We start from the raw sequence: 6,923 nt of genomic DNA on the forward strand, positions 1-6,923 counted from the left end.
GACTTTATAAGAAAGAGATATGAGCGTTCAAAGTTAAGGTATTGATTTTGTACTTACTGCCACTCTTTTGGACATAATGTGCACATACAGAAAGCAATAAAGGATTCACAATTAGTATTGGAGAGAATATTTTTGTCGCTATATTTTTGGCATACTATTTGATGGATTCTAAGTTGGAATGAAGGAGATATTGGAAGATGAAGTCAGCACTTCAAATCTAAGGATAGTAAGTGATCTGATTTACTAGTGGTTGTGTTTTGAGCTATATCTTGAGTAATTTGATAAGATTTTGGCTAAATGTTTTTTGAAATGTGTGTAATCATGTTAGTAAAATTTACAAATTTTGTCGCATTTGGATTTTGGATTTTTGACATATCAAGAAAATAATTTTTGGGTGCTTGTAGATTAGGATTTAGAGCACTTACGAGGATTTCTAAGATGCCAAAAGATCGGTAATTAGATTAGATCTAGCATTGCAAAAATGTGTGAGAGAGGCATCAACAACTAGTGCTTATACCAGAGCCTTGTTTGACTCTTTTGCATCTCTATCACTACACTTAGTGCTTTTAATTGTGGATAGCATTGTGAACTTCTATTCAACAAAAAGTTCTCTACTTCAGTAATTGCCAATCAACATATGTGAACCCATTTTGATTCACCTACCACAGAAATGCAAAAACAACCAGAAAACATTTTTTTGGACTAGTTTTGAAAATATTATTCATAAACTGTAGAAGAAAATTATGTCAACAAAAAAAAAGCATGGAAACATTAGACATGGGTCACGAGAAAAAGCCGAAAAGACGCTTTACACCAACTATACAAAGACCCAAAGGCGAACACGTGGAACGCTGTGCCACGTGGACACGTTAGCCGATGGAGTTAGCCCCGCCACGTGAGACCTGGTGGAAAAGCCCAGAAGCCCTATTCACACTGGCTTCTGACCAGAGTCACGCACGCCCTTTCTCGCAGCGCAGCAGAAGCTTTGACCTCACGGAACAGGGGAAGGAAGCCGCTGACGATGACGCCGCTGGTGCAATCGACCCCCCAGTCAGCCAAACGCAGGGAGTCAAAGCAATTCCAGACGACGCTGAGATTGTCGATGCCACGCCCCTTTGGTGATGCACGATTGAAGCCCAAGGTATTGGCATAGTTGGATTATTTTGGGTGTGCCGTGATTGATTAGGGTTACAGGGAATTGTGATCGTGGGAATTGTTGGATTTGTTGTTGAGAGCGAGCGAGAGTGTGAGAGAAAGAGGTTTGGTTTTGTTGCGCGATATATTTCGTGGGTATGACGGGTGGTGAGGAGAATGACGACTGGGAACCGCCGCCGCGGCGGATGTCTACCATGGGTGTTGAGATAGAGCCTGACTTGGAGGCGCCTCTGCTCGGGTCGTTGGAGTCTCTCAAACCGCAAAGTCGTGTTGCGCCGATCCTTGTTCTGCTCGGTACGTGCTTGTTAGGAGACGGAATAAATTGCTTTCGTCTGAATTTTTTCCGGGTTTGGATTTTGTCGGTGGTGTGTGAACGCATGGTTTGCTGCAGTCAGCAACGTTTATCCTAGCTTTTTGTTTTTGTTTTTTTTGTTTTTTATTTGTCGTGGTACTCGACTTCCTAGCGTATGATGGGTACTCTTCTTCAATTGCAGTTGTAAATGGAAGGCCTCAATAGCAATCTACAGTGTAACTGCTAGAGCGTGTACATTCTCTTGCAAGTTGTAATCTTGCAATCCTCAATGAATTTATGGGAGTGGTCTGGGGTTACGGAGAGCGTTTTGATCATTATTGATTGAGGGTTTCTAGAGTGTATTTCATCTTCTAATTCTCGAGTGCGTTTTATTATGAAGACGTGCTTTTGGGCCTTCGAAACAGAACTGAGTGGAGGATAATACGAATTTACGAGCAATTGATAATTGAACTGTTCGAGGATGTCAGAATGTCCTCTTTAAAAACCATATCCTTGTTTTTGCAGCATTCATTGTCATTGTGATCGCGTTGGCGTCGATGATGGGCAATTTGTCTTCCCGATATGTTTTACGAAGCACCAGTGAACCTAGTAAGAAAGCTAGTTACCCACTTTTTTTTTTCTCCTTCTCTCTTTATTAGCTCTGATCTCACATATGTATTTTGTTATTTAGAGAATCACTATCTTTTAAGGATATTTATCACGTCATGTAGATTACATGATTTTTGTTGCTCAAGCTGCATATTATTGAAGGATGTGCCAAGCTTAGGAATTTACATCGATGATTGACTAATTCTGATATTATAAATTGAGATTGATCACTCCTGGAAGTTGCTAGATGAAAATTTTCTTTATGTAAGGGAACGAATATGTTCAAATTTATCTCTGTTTCAGCTTCAATGGTTCTAACTTGCTGAAAATTTTCTGGAATGTCAGGTCCTCAAATACCATGATAGGTGAGGTGCGCAAAAGTATCACCTAATCTTAGACTTTGGCCGAATGGCTGTAGGTCTAGGATATGGCATGCTTATGAACAGGACATTGGTACGTGAAGCAACAAAACGTACATTCCGCTTCCTTCGTTAATTATCTTTGGCTATCAACGGTCTGGAGAGTGCATTGGATAGGAGACTCACTTTATTAAGCTTTTGTGAATACATTGTTTAGTATCTCCGAACAGTCATCTACTTCTCGAGAAGAGGTCTTAGTAGGCGTCAGGTGGGAATGGGATGATGGGGTTCATTGCAGAAGTACTGCTTTAGCAAGACGAAAACTGTATGCTTGTAGAGGATTTTTTTAAGTGCTCTCACTAGCCTGATTTTCCCAAGAACCATGGAATTCTGGACTGATTGATGGGCTTTCAAAGTTGACCGCCTTAAAATGTGTCAGTACAGTTACAGTTTCATATGCTGCGCTGCTGTAGTCCTTCGATTCTGCTTATTTGTGGTTACAGCTGTGGAAACACTGCAGTGTATGACAGTAGGTTGGATGATGCAGCATTGCACGTTTATCCATTTAACTTACTCATATGCCCTTGCTTTTCTTGGACTTGTTTGGTAAACATCATACAACGAGGAGTTTGCGGGCCCAGTTTTAACGTATTTAGCTCGACACAAAATGCCATTTTTTTTTGCAATTTGATGCTAATTTCTTGTCTTCGAGAAGTTTCAACGGGACGACTCATTGAATGATACAGTGAAAACATGGCAAGATATGGAACATCAAGTGGTACCTTGTCAGCGGAAGAAAATGCATGAAATCTAACGTTCACAGAGGTAAAAAATCAGGATCCTTGACTCAAGCATTAGTGCACCAAGTGCATGCATGGGATATTATCTTATATGTATAAATGATCGTTTTCATCAATTGGTTTATGGGATGGAAATAGTGTTCTGAAAATGTTTGTTCAATTTGTGATTTCATGAGCAACATTAGCAATATTTTCTACATTGTTATGCATGCAAACATACATGTTTCATTCCACAGGTGTCATCTCAAGCTACTTGTAATTGTGAGAAGACTGCACTATTCCTTTAAATAAAATAGGAGATATTTGATCTCATATTTATCATTCATATTTTCGTTCGCTTATTCCATGTCACAAAAATGAATAGAATCATATCTCGCATTCTATTTAATGAAAAACTTTGGCATTTCAAAATCTAAACATGAATTGCAATGCTTTTGTTCAGTGCATTCATGCAGTAGCATTCATTTTGAAAGAAATATGAGATGTTTGCGTGAATGAAATTAAATATTTATTAACAATATTTTACACAACATGGGTACATTTACTCATACAGAAGTAAAAACTTAGTAATTAAAGAAACATAAAACATTAATTGATTTTAAAAAAAACAACAGCACAAATGATTGTCCTTGTAACATTAACATCTATATTCCAAGCTTTGTAGACATAACATCATCAATTTTATTTTTTTCAAGTAACATACAATATTATATAGTATTATCTTAATTAAAATCAATGTGTTGGCATCTATAGATTAAAAGAATTTCTTATTTATCAATCCATGTTACATTAACAATGAAAGTTTAATCTTTTACATTTTATCTGAAATGCTCATTATTTTTTACTAAAAACTATTATTTATTACCTCCATTTCTATATGTGTATATATATTACACACACAAAAATCCATGACTTTCAACATTTGGTATGTTTTAATAAGACTTGGATATGCTTCTAATAAGTTTTTGGTGCTTGTTGTATCTCAATGAATTTGGACTCTGTGAACTCTAATTGCATCATTGTGCTCAATAAATTCTGATATTTTTCTGCATATAAATGAATCTTCAATATCTCAACTGTATATAATGACTTGATAAGTTGCAACATTCAGTGTATTTAGAAAACTGCGGTTTTCTTTTAATTGGGTTATGTTCTAAGCAAGCCTGTTGGAACTTATATTGTTAAATCCTATACATAATATTCCATAATTGTGTGTTACACAAGGACATTATTTGGTGTTCAAAATAATAATTACATTTGTGCATTAATAAAGAATTGGAGAACTGAATTATGATAACATGAATAAAATTAATTAAGACATAAATGGTTCTATTTTTAGATGATAATATCTTAATAACCACAATATTTCCAATCTATATAGGTTGATATATATATATATATATATATATATAAAATATATATACACACACACACACACATGGCCATGTAATACTTTAATGTAGATTACCAACCAACGTGTCAGATACTTTTGAAAAGTCCATAAAGAATCTTCTTCAATATCTTCTAAAAGCTGACATTCATTTTCACAGTATATTTTACTTTTTTATAAATTTTTTTCTTTGTCTCGATTATATTTTTTTATTATTTTGTTTATTGATATTGAGTTTTATTAAGAAGAATAACCTCAAATTATGAATAATATATATATATATATATATATATATATATATTCGTACACAATCTGTATAAATTATTGAATTAAAATTCATGGATAAACAGTTTTTAAAGAATTGTAACTATGTTATATGATGGTTTTAAGGTTTGATTATGTCCTTCATTTTTTCTTTAAACATTCTTTTTTTTTACACGAAAAATATTACAAAAATTTAAAGCTATAAATTATAAAAGGCACAACTGATTAAATTGTAAAATCAAATTTTGTACATGAAAAATAACAATAATATCAAATTTGCATCTTGAAAGAACACTTAATCAAAAAAAAAAAAAAAAAAAAAAAAAAACTCTATTCAAATGGAAAATTTATCTACAGTAGAAGAGACAATCTTATAAATAACACAGACTCATTTGACAGTAATTAATTTCAAATTTCAAATAATCCAAAACAATTTCTTCCTTTACTTGAAAGGTTATATCTGTTATAAAAATAAAACATATATTTTTAAAAATATTTATTTGGAAACTATATATTAAAATAAACTGCTATATTTTTATTAAAGTAAAATAATCTATATATAAGAATTAAAAATGTAAAATATTTTAGAAACATGTAATTAAAAGTTGTTTTTTTTTTTTTTTTTTTTTTTTTTTTGTTCTTTTATAAAGTTGCTGACATGATTTTTTTCTCTAGTGATTTCTTCAAAATTACATATAAATTCTTTAAAATAGATGAATGGTTTTCTAAATGTGCACAATAATATGTGAGTTTCTAAAAATAAGTATATTTATGTTTTTGAAATTATTCATACAATGTTTTTATTTCAAATATTTTAAAACTTATAGAATAAAATATAAGGAGTTGCTGAAGCAACACCTTGATATGGTTAATACAACACTCCATTTGGATTCTCATGATTAAGTTATATGGTTGTCACACAAAATCTAACTATAGCACAAAAAACATCATGATTAATTTATATGGTAAATGTTGTTTATTTCAAAAAGTTAAAAGTCATGACTGCACTCTTTTTACAAAAACCTCATATTCCAAGTCACATTGTTGCTAATGTGGAGTAGTGTGAGTGAAGAAATGTAAGGTTTTTTTAGAAGGACAATGAGAAGTATTGAGGATGAGGCTTTAATTGATTTGATTAGTCCTCTTGCAGTATTATCATGTTGTAATGTTGGTGACTAAAAGCTCAAGGGGAGATTCTCAAGGCTTCAAGAATTGGAGATAGAGGTAGAGATATGCTCAGATTGAATGTAGATCCAAATAATATGAGTTGTTTGTAAGACTTAGAGGTAGAGTTGGAGATAGAGGTATATTTGGATTGATTATAGATGTAGACGATTTGAATTTTTTTTGATGTGGATCTAAACAACATGAATTGTTTGCAATGCTGTTTAGAGAGACAAGTTTGGTATACTTATTGTTTGTTTTATTTTAATATTATGAAATCATTCAATTGCTTTCTATGCCATTTTTCTATAGTTGGTAGTATTGGTTATAATAGGACTTGTATATTGAATGAATACATCACATTTTTTTTGAAATTATTAAATAGCATATATAATGCTCCAAATGTGTAGCATGTTGGAAGCTATGTGAATAGCTGATTTAAAGATATTTTCTAAAATTACTATCTGAGAGTAAAAATATACTTGCCATAGAAAGTCTTATAAAAGGTGGATAGAACATGTTTTTACAAAAAAAATACTTTTTCAAATTATATTGTAAGATTGGGATAATCAAAGTATTATAAAGACTCATAATTATTACAAAATTAAAATCTATAGATCAAAAATGTTGGTTTTGAAGATTAATTAAAAATGGCTTATATAATATTAATACAATTCAAATGATTGAACATTAATATTCATAGTATTTATAAAATTTTTAATAAATTAGTAGTTTGTATGATATATATAATAATTATTTTATAAATCTTGATCTAAAAAGCATTGAGGATCTTTATTTTAAATACTTCTTCTACCTAAATTTGAGTACTCAATATTCATTAATCTTCTCTAAATTATCTAACAAATTTTTTTTTCTCAATCTTTTTCAAA

General features: G+C 31.9%; 2 long non-coding RNA genes across 2 annotated transcripts; both read left to right on the forward strand.

Annotated features, from left to right (window-relative positions):
• Window positions 1-968: 968 nt before the first annotated feature.
• On the forward strand, window positions 969-2,795 carry LOC112286420 (uncharacterized). The gene is made up of 3 exons (XR_002971017.3): window positions 969-1,449; window positions 1,973-2,056; window positions 2,402-2,795. It is a non-coding gene; the product is annotated as an uncharacterized LOC112286420 (long non-coding RNA).
• A 309-nt stretch (window positions 2,796-3,104) lies between these two features.
• LOC149988376 (uncharacterized) lies at window positions 3,105-3,536 on the forward strand. Its single transcript, XR_016504769.1, has 2 exons — window positions 3,105-3,240; window positions 3,452-3,536. It is a non-coding gene; the product is annotated as an uncharacterized LOC149988376 (long non-coding RNA).
• The last annotated feature ends 3,387 nt before the right edge of the window (window positions 3,537-6,923 follow it).

This window comes from Physcomitrium patens, chromosome 9 (genome assembly GCF_059467195.1).
Source record: "Physcomitrium patens ecotype Gransden chromosome 9, ASM5946719v1, whole genome shotgun sequence".
Lineage (NCBI taxonomy): Eukaryota > Viridiplantae > Streptophyta > Bryopsida > Funariales > Funariaceae > Physcomitrium > Physcomitrium patens.